Genomic DNA, 21,829 nt, shown 5'->3' on the forward strand with positions numbered 1-21,829 from the left:
CTTCTGTCATAAAATCAGAGCCTATTTTTGCGGAACATTCGCTCCTTGTGAGCTGTCATTTATTATGAATGGCTTTTAACTAGCGCGCCCACCATTCCTCCATATTGACGGTGGGAAATATTCCCAGAACATCCCTGCATCTTTAATTTTACACATAATAGTGAAAATGCATCCATCCACGCAATTGACACCAAATCTGGGTAAAAGCTGCAACCAGAACCGACTGGGCCCGGTTCTAATTCAACCACCATGCAAAATAAAGATCCATTAGAGGTTTTTGATTCTTGTATAAAAAAGCCCCAAAACATCCCTGCATGATTATTTTCAAACAGAATAGTAAAATATACATCCCTATCATCTTTGGACACAAGTTTCAGATATAAACAGCAACCAGACCCGACTGGACCCAGTTATAATGCAACAACTATTTTTTATTGCAAAATGCATGTTTTGGAGAAAATTTACGCTGGGTGTGAAATATATTTGCATGCATATATATATAATCTTGCACCCATTTCACTATGATATATTAAAGGTTACTAGAATAGAATATTAATTTACACCTATTGGTTAAAATGTGCACTACACCTTTTGTAATCCACCTCCTTCATTTGTATTGACGCCTACCATTTTTATGACTTGTCTTATCTCTAATAAAACCACCGTTGAAACAACTCTTCAGCGGGAAACAGCCTTGTGGAGCTTGGAGAGTAGTCACACTCTCGGGCCTCTGCAGACGCGGCCTTTAACTTTCATTCCATCCACATCAGTGTGTGTTCCTGTGTTCGAGTTTATTTAAGTGTTGGCTGGTAGCTCCAACATTCTGGTGCCCGAAACCCAGAAGGTTTCGCATCCTGATTTTGGATCGCGAATAATTAATCCAAAAATCTGACGTCAGCTGTCTCCCCATTGAGGAGAAGGGTTATCGATTCTCCGCTGTTCAGAAGAAGGAAGCGAATCCATCCCACCGGACACAGAGCACATCTGAGCGGTAAGGCACTTTTAAAATTAATTTAATTAATCCAATCCAGTATTGAGACCCTGTCTTTCTAGAGAAGAAAGATGCTTCTCCTTTTAAATTTCTCCTTAGGGAGATTACTTGCAAGTTTTATATTTATTATTTTATATATATATATATATATATATAAATATATATATATATATATATATATATATATATATATATATATATATATATAAATATATATATATATATATATATATATATATATATATATATATATATATATATATATATATATATATATATATATATATATATATATATATATATATATATATATATATATATATATATATATATATATATATATATATATATATATATATATATATATATATATATATATATATATATATATATATATATATATATATATATATATATATATATATATATATATATATATATATATATATATATATATATTTATATATATATATATATATATATATATATATATATATATATATATATATATATATATATATATATATATATATATATATATATATATATATATATATATTTATATATATATATATATATATAAAATAATAAATATAAAACTTGCAAGTAATCTCCCTAAGGAGAAATTTAAACCAGAGCACTTGTGACACGCTCGTAAATCACGTCGTTTGCCGCGCAAAATAAGAGTATAAATGACTATCTAGGCGGGAAAATAAGATAGTAAATTAAACGGGACGTCCCTAGAGAAGGTGAGTAAACACTAAATAAAAACTAATGAATACATTATAAGAATAACGAAATATATCAATATAATTTTTGAATAAGCAAAAATCTTCAAACAAAAGAAAAGTTGCAAAAATGGGTTTAACAAACAGCAAAGAACTCTCAACCGACATGAAGTTTATGCTGAAGCATTTTCCTGATAATTGCACATATATGAAAGAATGGAGGAAGAATAAAGACAAAGAGTGGGATGGGAGACTGTTGGAGGAGCCATTACAGGCCATAAAGCGTAAATTACAAGTCGAGAAGGCTATTGAAAGAGGAAAAAAAAGAGAAGATATGTAAAGAACTTCAAGATATTCAAGTTTGGATCGGTCAAGCCCAATTAAGACAGAAACAAAAAATTATGAAGAAAATTAAACAAGCTAAAAAAAAACAAGTATGGCAGCTTTGATTAATATTAGGCCCCACGAAGAGACACTGGCCCCCTCCAGTGCACTCACTTCGGACAGGCTGTGAGAGGCACCTTTTACGAGCCAAGGGCACAAAGAGGGAGGGGGACCTGAGATGCACACACAAGAACAACATCTCAAGTTACAAAGGGCCTCTTACAATCCACACGATGAAGAAAGGAGGGGTGAGCCAGAGTCCACAGGTGCCGCTGCAGAACCAGCAGGAGTAATCAAAATGCAGACTAGAGCACAAAGAGAAAAAATGGGAGGAGGACAACTCTATCCTCCCTTGATAGCATTTCAAGGACCTTACACTGGCCCACAGCCATGGGCACCACCAAGCCAAATGTATCCCATAGTTGAAGTTGCAAACCCACACTTCCAAGTGAATGGAGATCGTGATCAAACCATTCTCGTCCACCGTCCATGGACCGAGTCTGAATGTACTGAAGCATGAAAGGGACTGGGAGACCCAATAAAAAACCCAACTGAATGGTCCAATAATTTTGAACAGCTAATGCAGTTTTCACCTGAATGGAGCTGAGACAAGAAAAGCGTTCACCATGAGTCTGGGACACAACTGGGCAAGAGTGAGAGGAAACTTCGATGAAAAAAACAACCAAGGAAAAATTCACCCCCATGACTCACCAGACCTAACGATGCTAGTAGAAAGAGTCCTGAGTCGAGTTCGAGAGACGTGGCGCCCAACACCATGTTATGACAAAATTAGAGCCACAAGACTGGAACAAGGAGAAGGAATTCATAAATTCAGAGCAAGATTTGAAGAAGTGTTCAAAGCCCACAGTGGGATAACGGAAGACCAAAATGAGCAAGGGGCGTACCAAGCCCAACTGAGACAAGGGTTCCTGGAAGGGCTCCAGCCCCATATCAAAGGGTTCGTGCAGAAGTACTGTGTCACATACCGAACCATGCCAATGAACCAACTCATGGAGTGGGCGATTCATGCTGAGGAGAGACACTGCCAAAAACAGGTAAGTTCAGGAGTTAACGCTCTGACCCAAGCCATGGCCTCATTGGTGGACGAAGAGTCATCAGAAGTATACTACCAACGAGGACATGGAAGAGTAAGTGGCCGAGGAAGACACGGCCGACCAAGAAGAAGAAGCCCAGATGACAAGTGTTTCAAGTGTCAAGAGAGAGGACATTTTGCTCGAGACTGCAAAAATACACACAGGTGGAACCAGAGACTCCCACCGTTCAACCCTGAAAATCAATATCAAGAATGACGGCAGAAGAAATGGAAGTCTAACACAGAAGAGGAAACTGAAGAAAGCGTTTGGGAGGACGGAGAAACCCCCTGCTCGCCAGTAGAAGTGTTAGACTTAACCGAAATCATGTCCACCCTCTGGGAGAGAGATAGCAAACCATACTACACCTTACTGGTGGGACAAAGTCAAACACCAGTAAGATTCTTATGCGACACTGGAGCAGATAAATCAGTCATCAAAGACAAAGTGCCAGGATTGATACCAGGAAAGGAGTGGATCACTGTGATAGGAGCAGGAGGACTCATGGAGCTATTGAAGAAGTCGAAGAAAACAAAAATAACTGATGAAAATGGACAAAATCATGAAGCAAAATTTGTCCTGAGTAAAAACTGTCCTGTGAACCTCATGGGAAGAGATCTACTCCGTAAACTGGGAATCAGCCTTATCCCCACAGACGATGGTATGAAACCAGTACACAGATGGGAGGAAGCGGAAATCCAAATAGTTGAAGATCAAGAGGAACCTCATACGTTCTACTCCCTAGATTTAGCAACACAAGGGCCCTCGTCCGTAATCCGACAGTTAAAATCCAAAGTCGAAAATATTAATGGCCAAACACAAACCCACTGGCCACTACACATCACCATGAAATTTGGAAAAGCCAGACCAGAATTTGTTAAACAGTTCGAGCGACTGGGACCCCAACTAGTCCGACTGGAGTACCTGTATTCCACAGCAGAGGGAGATGCAGCCACTTCGGTGGACTTGCCGCCACAAGCGAAAAAACTACTACAGTTTGAGATAACACCTCATGTGTCCATAAAGAGAAAACACCACAGGTCCTGGAAAGACCTAGGACGCATGGTGCAATTTTTGGAGACCAGAAACGAGGAGTCGTGGTCACATCAGACTCACACAGTCAGCGTACTAATAAACACCCCATATGGAACAGTGACAAGACAGAAGCTGAAGTGGATGACCCAAACAAGTCCGAAGACACATTTAACTGCATGACAAGACTACATACTACTACAAGCTGAAGATTTCCCTACAGTACCGAGTTCACTGTGGTCCAAATCAAAAGCAGATGTAGGAAAAATGACCACAGCAAGAGAAGTAAGAATTGAGCCCAAGACATCATTTCGACCACGGGCTAAACAATACCCCCTTAAACCAGATGCTATAAATGGCATCAGACCAGTAATTAAAGAAATGCTCGAAGCAGGCATTCTAATTGAAAGTCCATCAAGCGAATGTAACACACCTATCTTTCCCGTGAAGAAAACGGAGACGGGAACGAGGAGATTGGTCCAAGACCTAAGACGGGTCAATGAAGCAGTGAAGTCCAGAGCACCCTGCGTACCCGACCCACACATACTGTTGAACGAGTTAAAGCCAAATCAGAAATATATGTAGACGATATACTGATAGCCAGCCCCACCGAAGAGGAAAACAAAGAGGAAGCAATCAGATTATTCAAACATCGAGAGCAAACTGGGAACAAGGCGTCGCTGAAGAAACTGCAGTACTGTCAGGAGTCAGTCATCTTCTTGGGACACCGAGTCTCACAGAAAGGAAGGGAACTAACGGATGGAAGACGAGAAGCCATCCAGCAATGTCCGAAACCACAGACGAAAAAACAAATGATGGCCTTCTTAGGCCTAACTAACTACTGCAGGAGTTGGATTCCAAATTATGCAGAACTAACTCAGCCACTTCTAGACATGATCTATGCCACTGAGATGACAATGAGAGACCCAGTGACATGGACTGAAGAAGGAAACCGAACATTCATGGAAGTGAAGCAACAAATCTTGGAATCAGGAGTCCTAGCATTTCCTGACTATGAAAAACCATTCACCCAAACAGTGACTTGCAAAGGAGCGTTCATGACATCAGTGTTACTACAACCACATGGAACAAAGATTAAACCAGTAGCGTTCTACCCAAAACGACTGGACCCAGTTGCAGCTGCCCTACCCCCGTAAGTACGAGCAGTGTGCGCAGCAGCATTAGCGGTCCAGATGACAGCTGAACTTGTACTGTTCCATCCACTCACACTCCAAGTCCCCCATGAAGTGGATCTACTGATAACACAAACCAAAATGTCGTTCCTGTCACCAGCAAGACACCTGGCCGTAACAGCCACATTGTTATCGCAACCCCATCTCACGATTCAGCGATGCAATACCTTGAACCCAGCAACGTTAATACCAACTGAAGAAGACGGAGATCCACACCAATGTGATGAAAGAACCAGTGAAAGCTGTAAACCAAGACCAGATCTAAAAGACACTCCAATTCCAGACAGCACTTATGTGTACGTAGATGGATCCGCATCCAAATCAGAACAAGGAAAAAATCAAGTAGGATTTGCAGTCGTCACAGACAACAAAGTCTTATGTGCAGAAAAATTGCCATCTAATCTCTCAGCGCAAGATGCAGAAATTATAGCATTGACAAAGGCGTGCACATTGTTTAAAGGTAGGAAGGTCACGATTTATACAGACAGCCAATATGCACACTCCACTCTACATGTATTTGCTGCACAATGGATTAGAAGAGGGATGAAAACATCCACAGGCAAATCAGTAGAGCATGCCGAACTGCTGAAACAATTACTTAATGCAGTACTACTTCCCAGCCACATAGCTGTATGCAAATGTAAGGCACATACTAACAGCAGCGACAGAATTAGTAGAGGAAATACTAGAGCAGATACAGCAGCTAAAGGAGCAGCACAAACACTGAGTGCTCAGTATACACAACAACAACATGAGTCAATCCCAAAAACAGTAATTATTGAAATGCAAAACATTGCACCACAGAATGAAAAAGATGCATGGATACTCAAAGGCGCGGAACAGTCTGCGGACGGCCTATATACAATAAAAGGCCTACCCTGCTTGCCAAAAAAATTATTCCAAATGGTATCAAAATTGAGCCATGGAAAGTCTCATGTCTCAACAAGGGGGATGATAGACATGGTACAGCGTGTTTTCCGTGTGACAACAGGTCTAAATACCTATTTTAAAATTTTTTGTAGAGACTGTTTATTTTGCTGCAAACATAATGTGCAAGGTAACCTCAGACCCAAACGAGGCCAATGCCCAAAAGGTACCTACCCATTTGAAATTATACACATGGATTTCATTGAATTATCCAGAAGCAACCAGTATAAATACTGTTTAGTCTTGATTGACTCATTCTCGAAATGGACTGAAATAGTCCCCTCAAAAACACCAGACGCATTGACGGTGGCTAAAGCCATCTGTAAACACATAATCCCAGAACATGGGATCCCCAGAATCATCTGGAGTGACAATGGAACTCATTTTGTAAACAGCATAATACAATACATGGCAAACCACCTAGGAATAAGTCTAAAAAATCACTGCTCGTACCATCCGCAAAGCGCGGGACTGGTAGAGAGAACAAATGGTACAATAGAACTAAGGCTTAAAAAAACCATGGAAGAAACAAAAAAAACATGGCCAGAATGCTTACCACTAGTCAAAACATATATGAGAATTGTACCAACTAGCTCAGGATTAACACTTTTTGAGATAGTTCATGGAAGACCATTCCAACTTCCCCTATGGGAAGGTGAACCATGGCAAGAGACTAAGGGCGAGGCAGATCCACTAACAGAGTGGATGGTAAAAATGTTTAGAGAAAAACTTGTCCAAAATACATGTGAGCTGCCGTTATCCCCTCTGTCTCCCTTACAGGAGGTGGTGAAGCCTGGTGACCAGATCCTGATTCGAGTCATAAAAAGGAAATCCTGGTCCTCGCCACGTTGGGAAGGCCCATTCGTGGTTCAACTCACCACCCCCACCGCAGTAAAGATTGCCGAGAGGTCGACGTGGATTCACCAATCCCAAGTCAAAATAGTTCGAGACATCGGCAAGCCTGAGTAGATTGCAAATCGGACGGTACCAAAACCCTTGTCCGCGAAGGAATCATCTGACGTCTGCTCACCTGCCCCAAACACCCCCCTAACCTAACCTTGACCTCTCAGTTTTTACACCCTCACACAGAAGCCAAAATGAAAGCCGCTGCCACCCTCATCACTGTGACTGTACTATCAGTGGCAGCATGGGTGTGGCTGAGTGCCCCGCCCCCAGACATTCGAGTTGAAAAACGAGACGATGCCGTGCTACTGTCACAGAGGAAAGTGAAGTGGTATGAAAAGAACAATCCAAAGAATCATTTTGAAGAAAATATGTGGTATAATTTCATGGTATTTCAGAAAAAAATAACTGGTGTGAAAGAAAGTTGTTATATGTGTAGTCGTATGCCTTATTCCACATGTACCCCACCAGTGTATCCCAAGCCAATCGACCCCTATACCTATACTGCCTACACACCTCTATGGTATCCCGACATACTGAGATCACAGTGTCTAGAAGGTGCATTTAGATCTGTAGTTCCCGAGGTTGATGCCACTGTACCACCTTTAACAGGTAGAAAATTCACAAGGCTTTTGAACTATGATTGGACAGATCTAGTTATGTTAAGCAACGTCCCATACCCAAGTGATTTTACGGCTGTGTGTTTCGCTAGTAATATGACATTCTGGGGTAAGTCCAGACCAGTAGGAGAAGTCCCCATGAAATTCTGTAGGGATGTACTTACCCCGTGCAGACGAGACACCACTAACAAAGCCAGGTTCAATGCCACAGGAGTACCCATGGGTGCCACCTGCAGGGACTATTACACTCTCCCTGATGTAATGGGCACTGATCCCCAAGATGATGGGTATTGGATGTGTGGGCATACAGTGTATTTGGGTTTGCCCACAGTATGGAATGGTCGCTGTGCAATGGTGAAGATGGTTCAAGATGCATTCCTTTTAAGGGGAGTGAAAATACCAGTAAGATATAAGAGATTTATACCTGTACAATTTAAACCACATGATTCAATTTGGGGTAGTAAGGTCCCTGATGATCACAAATTATGGTCCACCTCCGAGAAAGTCATATTGTCACTACTTCCACAGATTGGAGTGGGTAAAGTTATGCTCCGTGTAGAATTATTGAATTATCGGATGGGATTGTTCATTAACCAAACTATCAAAGCCCTACAAGGTATAGCAGAGGAATTAAAAGCCCTTAGAGAAATGGAGTTGCAAGACCGCATGGTCCTAGATTTGATAACAGCCAAGGATGGAGGTGTGTGTGCCATAGTTGGAGAACACTGTTGCACCTTCATCCCAGATGAAACCGGTGACGAAGGTAACATAACTCGTGCCATAGCTGAAAAGAAAGCCTTAGCCAACACCATGGCCCAAGATCACTCAGCCATAGGTGCATCACTGTGGTCGTGGTTGACAACCGGATCATGGTTCTCTATTCTGATTAAATTTGCAACTCCCTTTTTTGCGGTTTTAATTCTATTCTGCATCTTTTCAATGTGTGTAATCCCTTGTATGAAAGTTATGATTCAAAAAAATATCCAGCACACGCTGGTAGCTTACAGTGACATACAGTTTCACAGCATGACAAACCTTGCCGGAGATTCTAGCACTCTTCCAAAGTGTGATGAATCCCCGGATGTCGAGTCGTCTGGGTAAATGTACTTGTCTTGACTTAAAAAATTGTGTTCGCTCATTAAGGGGGACGCAGAGGAATTTTCCTCAAGTACCCCTGAGTAAACTTGAGTTTTTCGCCTCTGCCTTGACAAGTGATTTAGTTATTTTCCATACCATGTTGAGTGACTATTAATGATATTTGTATTCTAAAACCTGCAAAGGAGGGATATAGATTGATGAAAATGAAAATTCTTTCAAAGTAACTTCAGGGGGGATATGTGAAATATATTTGCATGCATATACAGTGTTCTCGTTACCTCTGCGTCCTGCGTCTGATACGCACAGCTTTTCTTCCAGACGCACAATTTCAAGTAATGTGCTTTTTTCGGACGCAAAGAATTTTTTATCAAAAAAAACCCCAAAACACATATATCCGATAGCAAACCAATTTATTCCACATAATCTTTGCGAAATAATTCTCGCGAGACTAGCAGACACTAGCAGACGAAGGAGAGAAAGCGATAGCAAGAGTTTCGTAATAGTGTCAGAAAGATAAAAAATGTTTCAGAAAAAGCAAAACAGTCTGGATAGTTATTTCGCAGTTAAAAATACAACTAGTAAGAAAAGAACTGCAGAAGATTCGATCGATGATCATGAAGCAAAACGGGGGAAGCAAGGAAAAATACGCACATTTCAAAAGACTTTTGGCTGCAAAGAGAGGAGGATCTACGAGCTGAAAGACTAGTACAATGATAAATAAACCCTAACCCTAAACCATATAATAAATAAATTAAATCTGAATGTTTATATATCGTTGTTTATGTTTTATTTGCATCTGTAGTATGTTGGGACTCGTGACAAGTTTCCTGGGACGCACAGTTTTCAGACAAGCGAATCCCTGGGACTCGCAGTGTGCCAATTGTAAAATTATCACTGTATAGGTCCTACTGTAGCCACAGAGACCCAGAAATGACAACATGTCTTTGACGGTTTGGGGCCTGGAATGAGAAAAAATGGTTTTTCGATGTTCAGGTGACATGGACAGTCCTTTGGCTGACACAACACGGCCTAGAAAAGTTACTTCTCTTCGACAACACCGAAGCTTCTTCTTTGACACTTTGAAACCAATATTATGAAGTTTTAGCAGGACCATCTTAGTGACCGCCAGACAGATTTCAGAAGTGGTTGTCGCAATGCAAAGGTCATCCACATACTGTAAAAGAACAGAGTTTTCAGGTAACGTTAGGTCTTGTAACAGGTCCTTCAGACACTGATTAAAAATACCAGGTGAGTTTTTAAACCCTTGTGGCAGGCGCTGATACTGCATGTGGACACCACGATAGGTGAACGCAAAGTACTGTCTGGCTGAAGAATGCAAAGGTACACAGAAAAAGGCGTTAGCTAGATCAATACAAGTAAACCATTGATACACTGGACTGAGCGAAGTCAACATTCTATGGGGGTCGGGTACTGGTAGGATCGGAGTCAGCGTCGCGTCGTTCACAGGTCTAAGGTCATGTGCCATACGGTAACTCTGTCCATCCGCCTTAAGTACTGGTCGCAATGCCGTGTTCCATCGTGAGTTAGAAAGTTCTATCACACCTGCGTCCCACAGTCCACCTAGAGTGTCTTCCATACCTTTGTCCGCATCTGGAGTCCATCTATATTGTGGCCTGTGGATGATGGCACTCTCATCTATTTTTAACATTACAGGTGGAATTTTAACACAATGTCCTACATCAAATGGTCCTGATGACCACAATGTGTCCGGAATAGTTTTCAGTACCTCCTCTGTCTGGTGGTGATCAGTCAATTCCCTACCATGTTCTCGAGTCAAGATTTGTTCCTCCAAAATGGAGGAGTTTATCAATGGGGCATGTGGGTCAACCTGATAAGAGTCATGCAATTTGGAATAAGTCAGCCCTGGTAGGTCAGTGGACTGCCAGTCAGTGACTTTAAGAAGTTTTTCTTGACCATGGGACCGAGTTGACGAGCTTCGTGACCATGAGACAGAGCCAAAGAAATGTGGGGGTCGGCTGTATCCGACATTTTGTACCACACATTTTGCGATTCGTCCAAATCAACATATGAAGCTACGCCTTCTGGACCCACAATATTTTGGTGGATTTCAATTGCCATGGTGTTCCAAGAACTTTCTGAAAACGGTCTCGATAGACTAAGTCATCTTCTGTGTCATAAAACAAAGTACAATGAAAGTCATCCTTGGGCGGATGGTAAGGCCGGAGTGAATCAATGAATGATTTCCACTGGTGATAAACAAACAACAGTCCCCCAGTGGCCGGAGTTTCAGGCTCAAGACATGACCAATAGATTGTTGCTACCTCGGTGTCTTGTTGCAAGGGACACATCAACCATTGTCCACATGTTCGTACTGGTTGCGAACACGGAATCTTTGCACCATTTGGTAAAGTCACTGTGAGGCCATCCGGCCCACATAAGATGGTAGCTCCAATAGACATCAACAAGTCTCTTCCCATTAAATTCACAGGTGTTTGGGGTGAATGGATGTAGGAATGAAATAGAGTCTGTTTTAGGTGGGGTATTTCCGTTTGCAGCGGTCTGGTAATAGGCAGAGCTTGAGGAGATCCCGAGAAGCCGACCAAAGTTATGGTTGAAGAGGAGAGACAACCGGCTGTGAGCGGCATGTTCAAAGATGAGTATGTTGCTCCCGTTTCCACCAAAGCTGATGTTTGGACGCCGTTGATTCTCATATGAAGCATTGGGTCTGCCGTTCCCCTGCTTACCGAGCCTCTCGGGCACCCCTATTCGGAGTGTGGAGGATCCCATGGACTGTGAGGATCATCTCCACCCTGGTAATATTGTCCAGTTGACTGAGCTGGCTGCTTTGACCGCCATGGTCTGCCAGTGCCTCTTGCTCCTCCGCGCGTGGGCCGCTGTTGATGTGGTGGCCCCCCCTGTTGTGTTGGGGGTTGCCGCGGGTACTGTCGCTGACTGGGACACTCATGTCTCCAGTGTCCAGGACGGCCACATGTAAAACAGTTGTCTTGTTGGCCCGGTCTCGAGTACCCTTTTCCCCGGCCACCAGAGAAACCACCCCTGCGACCACCGTATCCATCATGGAACTGACCACCATCTCGAGCCCGACCATGGCCCTGGAACATCTGGGCAGATTGGTTTGTCTTTTCCTGTTTAGATTTTTTGGATTCACTATAAAATTTGGAAAGTTGTAATTTTACCAGAGCAGAATTCATATTTAGCGACTCGGCTTTTTCTTTTACCTTCTCGTTATCATACATCTTACAATGGTGAGACAGGTGACGTTTAAACCTTGGTTCATCACCAGTCAACAAGTCAGGGTCCTTTTTCAACTCCTTTTTCACAGGTTCTGGAAGACCCTCGACAACAGCTGTTCGGAATAAGAGGATATTATCTAATCTGCCCGATGGGTGTCGGCCGGTACTATCTATCCAGGCATTAATGCACTTTTCATAGTGTACCGGACCTCCCACTCCATCGATGTATGGAAACACGGTTGGAGCCATGTCATGGGATCTTGGGAAGGTATTTTTAATTGCCGTAAATAAGGCGCCCGATACCTGGGACAATGGGGTTTCGTGTGGGTACCTGATAGTTTCTGCTTCCTCCTCTATCATTTGTAATTGATGATGAGAGCAGGAAGCTGATATGGCCTGTCTCATGTCACCAAGCGCACAATTCTGTCCGCTCATTAGGGCCAAAAACTTCATCAGCCATGTACTTCCTTCATTCGCCATTGGAGGGAGTTGGTCAGCCAATGTAGCCACATCTCTAAGACCAAGAGGTTCAAATATCATTTCTGCTCCCTGAGGGCGGAGGGGATACATACCTCCAGATGTAGCTTGTACCCGCTTTGCGCTGGGCTTTGGTTTTGGCGCGGCAGTCTTGTCTGGTGTCTCTTTTGCCCCATTGTTACGTGGGCGAAGGGCGTAATGAGATCCCAAATCTGGTAGAGCCTGTTTATACATGTCCACACTCTCATTCTCCTGTTCACCTGCAATGTCTGAATCATTATCTGAGTTATAGTCTGATTGTCGATTCGCGTCCTCAAACAGTATACGATTGTCAGTCAAGTCATCTTTTCCTTTTTTCCTACCTTTCTTTATTTCATTTTTCTGTCGAGTCCCTTTGGTCATTTCTTTTTCATCATTGTCCTCTCGGTCAGTCAAGTCAACTCTGGATCGTTCTGTCCTATCTATCGCGTGTTCAAGATTACATGCTTTTCCTATGAGGCCTTTTGCCTCGGAGGACATAGCTTCCTCCTCATTCTCAACGTCAAGGATCAATCATCCACCTAAAGTCACTATTGGTGCTTGTATGGGTATACCGTGAGGTTTTAATGGAGCTTTATTATTCAGTGGAGGCGCTGAAGGTACAAGAGTCAAAGTTGGTTCGATCTGGGTGGGGGCCCTCACCGCAGCCAAAGCTATTGACGCAATTACCAGGTTGTGTATTGCCAATCTATGCTGTTCCAACTCCTCCTCCTTTCTCAGTATCGACCCCCGCCTCTACCTCCACACCTCCTCTTTTCTCCTTCGGAGTTCCACCTCCTTAGCTGTGACGTCACGCTCTACTTTTCGCAAAGCAATGGACAAGTTATTCATATTCCATTCATGCTTTTGACCTACAAAATGTACATTTTCTTTTAAAGTACTAAATTGTTTCACCAACTCGCGTCTTATTTTTGGTTGTTTTTTAACTTGAACACCACTCAGAACCTGTGCTTCCACATCTGCATACAAAATTGTCAATTCATTCCATTCTCCACATTCTCCCGCACTCTCACATCCTTCCATTTTCACCAATTCAATCTATATCAAGTCTCCGGATAAATTTGGAATTTTAGTATGTTCAATTCTAGGAATTATTGTTACTTTTTTTTTTTTTTTTTTTTTTTTTTAGAATCAATTCTAGGAATCAAACATCTGTGGACCCAGTCGTTTCCCTGCTGAAGACTTTAAAATAACTCCTGCATACAACTCTTTCCGGAATCTCTTGTTCCTTTGTTTCATACGACCGTTTTCTCTATCTCAAAACGACCGTTCTGGGATCGTCATTAATTCCGACTCTAGGTATATTACAACCTTTTCGGAATCTCCTATTCCCGATATCCCCTTTCTATAGTCACTTCTCCATAATTTAAAAATCCAATAGCAGAATTTTAATGTTTCAGTAATAGGTATTCTGCTTACCTTTCAGTTGATCAGGCGCCTGTCGGAGAAGTCCCAGGAGAAAGGTCTCACGCTCGCCGGCGTGCCCTCACGTTCGCTGACGTGGTTAACTTTTCCTTATTCCCACGTTCGCTGACGTGTTTTAACTTTTCCTTATTCCCACGTTCGCTGACGTGTTTAACTTTTCCTTATTCCCACGTTCGCTGACGTGTTTCGATAACCGCGACTCCACGTTCGCCGACGTGTTTTAGAGTCCGCGGCTGGCCTTAAACCCATATGTCTACGCAGTCTCCTCCCTGGTTCACGGACGGAGTTATCGGCCTTAACCCCTATCTGTCTACGCAACCGACTCACGGACAGGGTCACCAAAACTGTTAGACTATAAATATTTTACCTGACTCCAATTCCTTAACTCTGTAGTCTCCAGTCTAACAATGGAGCGTGTTCAGCATCGGAGGAGACAAACCAGGGTTGAGCGAGTTTATCCACAGATGATTTATTCCATTCAAATTGATTTATACAGAGCTCCGGGTCTCCCTTCCATAGAATAAGCCCGCTGAGTGTTGATGTCCCAAAGCGGAGGATGGAAAAGACATTGTCCAAACCCGCGTTTGCCCAGTTATAGTCAAACAAAAATGCATATTTATTCGCTGATTATTAATGAGATGTGGGCTGGTCCCGGGCTGCTGTGAGGGGGGGTTTCTCTGGCTCCACATCTTCCAGCCTTGAATCCACATCATCCAGACCTCTGTCTCCGCTGGTTCTATAAAGTCCCGACCCTCCGCCCTGCTCTTTGTTCCTCTGCCCTTTGAAGTCCTCCATCTGGTCTCTTATCTGTGTGGATCCCACCTTGAAATAAGAATCTCAGGAAGAGCCTTTTGTTAACATTATAGTTGAGGAGTCTCAGACCCATCCTTCTGTTCATATTGTATTTGAGTTGGGAACCAGTGGCGACTCTAAAACAAGACCGCCACAACAAAAGGAATGAGTAAAATGTGATATCAAAATGAAACAGCTATACTAAAAAGAATGAGTAAAATATGATATCAAAATGAAACAGCTATACTAAAAAGAATGAGTAAAATATGTCATATTCTTCACCACTCAACGAATCATAATTAACCACGTATATGCAACTGACCTAATGGACATCCCATTGCCCCCGGACACATTGCCTATGGGGATGGATCATCATCAAAAACCCTGGATGGAGAAAAACACAACGTATATGCCGTGGTGACTCAAAAAGACAACCTCAAGACAAGACGACTCCCCGGCGACTGGTCTGCACAAGCCGCAGAAATAGTGGCACTGACAGAGGCTTGTAGACTATTCCTAGAACAAGACGTGACGGTGGAAAGACACAGCCCAATCCCTGCTGAATTCCTAAGAGAAATGCAAAATCATTCCCCAGAAAAAGAGAAACTGCAATGGGAAAAGGAAGGAGCCACTCAACACAAGAACGGACTCTATGCAGTAGAAAACAAGCCATGCGTGACACGATCATTGTTTGAAGTAATTGCCAAATTGAGCCATGGGAGGAGCCATGTCTCAACAGGAGGGATGATCAGTACAGTACAACAAACAATGCATGTTCCCAGAGGTCTCCAAACTTCATTTTTTTTTGCCAGAAACTGTCTGAACTGCTGTAGACACAACTCTCAAGGCAACGAACGACCCAAGCATGGAACAAGGCAAACAGGAACATATCCCTTCGAGCTTCTGAACATGGATTTTATCAAACTGAACCAAAGTGCTGGACTCGTCGAACAAACCATTAGAACAGTAAAACTCAGACTCAGAAAAACCATGGAAGACACAGGAAAACCATGGCAAGAATGCCTGAGCCTGGTAGAAACGTACATGAGAATCATTCCAACAGCACAGGGATGCACACCATTTGAGGCAGTGAACGACAGACCCTTCCACTTAACAATGTGGGAAAAAGATCTGGTGGTAGAAGAGAAAGGAGAAACAGATTCCCTCACTAAGTGGTTATGCAAAATGTTCGAAGAAAGAACTGTGATGAATGGAAAATAATCTGCCGACATCTTCTCTGTCTCCCACAGAGGAGGTCCTGTCCCCAGGAGACCTGGTACTCGTCAAGGTGATAAAAAGAAAGTGCTGGTCTTCTCCACGTTGGGACGGACCTCACGGTGTGATTTTGGCCATCATCATCCCCGCTCTGTGTTCAACCACATGGGGGGAACGTACCAGAACCTTGGTACACTCCCACTGGAGGAGAATGCCCCACTAGCTGGTTCAGGAAACGATCAGGGGCCCCCAGATCTGCATCCCATTAACCAAGACACCAATCGTCGTTCAAGTCCCTTTGCTCAACCTACAGTTTACTCACTTGGGATTACACAGGACTGACTCCAGTTATTTTTATTGGTACCTACAAGCTCCCAGAGTCTGAGTGGTCTGGCCAGACACCTTGGACCAGGTCCTCCTCCATACAGGCTACAAAACCATCACATGGCCCCTTTCCAAAGAAGCTACCACCATGACCGCTAACTTCACCAAGTTAGCCACCACCATCAAAGATGGTAAACATATGCTAGACCTTACGACCAATATCCAACAAAAAGGCTGCATCAACCTATGCCTCCGACCGGACCGACCAGGAAAAGGCCCCCTCTTTACTATCACCATCCGCACTACTAGTCCAGCCATGGTCCCCAAAGTGATTGGTGTGAACCCCTTCGTACAACCATTCGCCACACGCCTACTCAAAATCTGTCCGGCAGGAACACCTAAGCCTGAGTAGATACACCTTAATCTCGCCCATGTCCAAACACAGGAAGAAAACGACTACAACCTGATGATGAGGAACAGTTGGTACAGATACACCGCACTCACAGCCCGCGCCACAACCAATGAGTTGTTATGTCTGTTCCCTCTTGCCTACTGCCGTAGCCCAACCACAGCTATGGGCCAACCGACACAACAAAGAACTCGCCAACCTCACCTACAACTGTATTCTGGGTAATTTGAGAGAATCCTTCCAGCAAAGCTCGAACGCCTACATACCATGGTCGCAGTACCATTAGCAGCTACAGTCAATACCGCAACGTATGTCCAGTGCAACAACCGAACAGACTGTTATCCATCCTGTTTCAACTTCAGCGGACCGGATCCGAAGACCCCTTTAGACCAAGTTCACGTCACCAGGTGTGCCGAGATCAGACACATTCCATCCCAATCATGGACAGTACTGGACCAAATATGGTGGCTCTGCGAATGGCAAGTGTATATGATCATCCCCACCAATACAACTGGGCTCTGTGTCCCTACATCTGCATCCGACCACACGTACGTTCTAACAGCAGACTCGATTCCAACTGTCGACGCCAACCCACATCTACCCACCAGGCGTCAACGACGGAGCTTGGATTTCTTCCCCCATGATTCAGTTTGGGGCTCGGATGTCCCCCTCTAATACAAACAATGGTCAGTCTCCTCCAAAATCATGATGGCGGTGTTCCCCAGGGTAGGAACAGCGAAGAACACCCTACGTCTGGAAACAATTGACTACAGATTCCAGGCCCGACACTAATCAATTACTTGTTGCCCTGCAAATGACTGAAACGTATCTGTCCAAAGTCTTAGGGACAACTGTCAGTTTTGCCTGTATTTAAGACACACTCACTGGTCATTCGACTAGAGTTGCAGTAACATCGCAGTGAACAGGACCCCACTGTAGGAACTCTCACTGTCCACTTTGCAGTCTGGTAATACATATTTTCTATTTAAATTTATCTCACTCTTTCTTAGCCTGCTCCTGAAGTTGTATTGTCAGACCTAACAAACATTTCAGTTTTTTTGCCCTAATGTGCGTTTCATGCGCTGAAAATCACGTTTTGGCCAAGTATCATAGTTTTCACTATAACTTAACTTAACTTAACCTAACCCTAACCCTAACCCTAACTTCCATCACTTAGAATGATATCAAATGAAAAACCTACTTAATTTGGACGATTATACACTATATACAAAGTAACTATGTGTCACTGACAGTTTGTTTCGCAGCGGGGGAACATTTCAGTTTTTATTGCCTTAATGTGCATTTCATGCGCTGAAAATCACGTTTTGGCCAAGTATCATAGTTTTCGCTATAACTTAATTTCTAGCACTTAGAATGATGCAAAATGAAAAACTTACTTGAATTGGACAATTATACACTATTTACACAGTAACTATGTGCCTCTGACAGTTTGTTTCGCAGCAGGGGAACATTTCAGTTTTTATTGCCTTAACATGCGTTTCATGCGCTGAAAATCACGTTTTGGCCAAGTATCATAGTTTTCACTATAACTTAATTTCTAGCACTTAGAATGATGCAAAATGAAAAACTTACTTGAATTGGACAATTATACACTATTTACACAGTAACTATGTGCCTCTGACAGTTTGTTTCGCAGCAGGGGAACATTTCAGTTTTTATTGCCTTAACATGCGTTTCATGCGCTGAAAATCACGTTTTGGCCAAGTATCATAGTTTTCACTATAACTTAATTTCTAGCACTTAGAATGATGCTAAATGCAATACTTACTTGAATTGGATGATTTTACACTATAGACATAGTAACTATGTGCCTCTGGCAGTTTGTTTCGCAGCAGGGGAACATTTCAGTTTTTATTGCCTTTACGTGCGTTTCATGCGCTGAAAATCACGTTTTGGCCAAGTATCATAATTTTCACTATAACTTAATTTCTATCACTTAGAATGATGCTTTATGCAAAACTTACTTGAATTGGACGATTTTACACTATATACACAATAACTATGTGCCTCTGACAGTTTGTTTCGCAGCAGGGGAACATTGCAGTTTTTATTGCTTAACGTGCGTTTCATGCGCTGAAAATCACGTTTTGGCCAAGTATCATAATTTTCACTATAACTTAATTTCTATCACTTAGAAAGATGGCAAATGAAAAACTTACTTGAATCGGACAATTATACACTATATACACAGTAACTATGTGTCTCTGACAGTTTGTTTCACAGCAGGGGAACATTTAAGTTTTTATTGCCTTAACGTGCGTTTCATGCGCTGAAAATCACGTTTTGGCCAAGTATCATAGTTTTCACTATAACTTAATTTCTATCACTTAGAATGATGCTAAATGAAAAACTTACTTGAATTGGACGATAATACACTATATACACAGTAACTATGTGTCTCTGACTGTTTGTTTCGCAGCAGGGGAACATTTCAGTTTTTATTGCCTTAACGTGCGTTTCATGCGCTGAAAATCACGTTTTGGCCAAGTATCATAGTTTTCACTATAACTTAATTTTTATCACTTAGAATGATGCTAAATGCAAAACTTACTTGAATTGGTCGATTTTACACTATATACACAATAACTATGTGCCTCTGACAGTTTGTTTCGCAGCAGGGGAACATTGCAGTTTTTATTGCCTTAACGTGCGTTTCATGTGCTGAAAATCACGTTTTGGCCAAGTATCATAATTTTCACTATAACTTAATTTCTATCACTTAGAAAGATGCCAAATGAAAAACTTACTTGAATCGGACAATTATACACTATATACACAGTAACTATGTGTCTCTGACAGTTTGTTTCGCAGCAGGGGAACATTTCAGTTTTTATTGCCTTAACGTGCGTTTCATGCGCTGAAAATCACGTTTTGGCCAAGTATCATAGTTTTCACTATAACTTAATTTCTATCACTTAGAATGATGCTAAATGAAAAACTTACTTGAATTGGACCATAATACACTATATACACAGTAACTATGTGTCTCTGACTGTTTGTTTCGCAGCAGGGGAACATTTCAGTTTTTATTGCCTTAACGTGCGTTTCATGCGCTGAAAACCACGTTTTGGCCAAGTATCATAATTTCCACTATAACTTAATTTCTATCACTTAGATTGATGCTAAATGCAAAACTTACTTGAATTGGACGATTCTACACTATATACACAGTAACTATGTGCCTCTGACAGTTTGTTTCGCAGCAGGGGAACATTTCAGTTTTTATTGCCTTAACGTGCGTTTCATGCGCTGAAAATCACGTTTTGGGCAAGTATCATAGTTTTCACTATAACTTAATTTCTAGCACTTAGAATGATGCCAAATCCAAAATTTACTTGAATTGGATGATTTTACACTATATCCACAGTAACTATGTGCCTCTGGCAGTTTGTTTCAGAGCAGGGGAACATTTCAGTTTTTATTGCCTTAACGTGCGTTTCATGCGCTGAAAATCACGTTTTGGCCAAGTATCATAATTTTCACTATAACTTAATTTCTATCACTTAGAATGATGCTTTATGCAAAACTTACTTGAATTGGACGATTTTACACTATATACACAATAACTATGTGCCTCTGACAGTTTGTTTCGCAGCAGGGGAACATTGCAGTTTTTATTGCTTAACGTGCGTTTCATGCGCTGAAAATCACGTTTTGGCCAAGTATCATAATTTTCACTATAACTTAATTTCTATCACTTAGAAAGATGGCAAATGAAAAACTTACTTGAATCGGACAATTATACACTATATACACAGTAACTATGTGTCTCTGACAGTTTGTTTCACAGCAGGGGAACATTTAAGTTTTTATTGCCTTAACGTGCGTTTCATGCGCTGAAAATCACGTTTTGGCCAAGTATCATAGTTTTCACTATAACTTAATTTCTATCACTTAGAATGATGCTAAATGAAAAACTTACTTGAATTGGACGATAATACACTATATACACAGTAACTATGTGTCTCTGACAGTTTGTTTCGCAGCAGGGGAACATTGCAGTTTTTATTGCCTTAACGTGCGTTTCATGCGCTGAAAATCACGTTTTGGCCAAGTATCATAATTTTCACTATAACTTAATTTCTATCACTTAGAATGATGCTTTATGCAAAACTTACTTGAATTGGACGATTTTACACTATATACACAATAACTATGTGCCTCTGACAGTTTGTTTCGCAGCAGGGGAACATTGCAGTTTTTATTGCTTAACGTGCGTTTCATGCGCTGAAAATCACGTTTTGGCCAGGTATCATAATTTTCACTATAACTTAATTTCTATCACTTAGAAAGATGGCAAATGAAAAACTTACTTGAATCGGACAATTATACACTATATACACAGTAACTATGTGTCTCTGACAGTTTGTTTCACAGCAGGGGAACATTTAAGTTTTTATTGCCTTAACGTGCGTTTCATGCGCTGAAAATCACGTTTTGGCCAAGTATCATAATGTTCATGTGACAGGGTGAAGTGATTGATGTTATACATGAGTGCAGGTGTTAAGTTAAAAAGGGACTCATGCCGCTAGTGTGACAGGGTTAAGTAGTTGATGTTATACATGAGTGCAGGTGTTAAGTTGAAAGGGGACTCATGCCGCTAGCATGCGTTAAACAAGGGGCGATGACGTAATGACTAACCAATGGTCATAGACCTTGGTAGGGTATAATAACGGGCTATTCAGACATTTATCTAAGTTGGTTTTGGAAATACAACAAAGAGCCTGTCTGATTATTTCACCCGTCTTTTAAAGGTATGTTGCTTTGTTTTGAATAACGACTGAGTGTGAGATGTGCAAGAGGCAATAGTAGCATGTCAGAAAGAACGTAATGCTAAGTGATGCTTGTTTACTTCTTTATGTGTGCGCGTAAATGTGCGAGGCTCGGGTATTGTTTACAGCAAGCTACCTTCGGCCGCTGATTA

The sequence above is a fragment of the Stigmatopora nigra genome, chromosome 18 (assembly GCF_051989575.1).
Source record: "Stigmatopora nigra isolate UIUO_SnigA chromosome 18, RoL_Snig_1.1, whole genome shotgun sequence".
Classification (NCBI taxonomy): Eukaryota; Metazoa; Chordata; class Actinopteri; order Syngnathiformes; family Syngnathidae; genus Stigmatopora; species Stigmatopora nigra.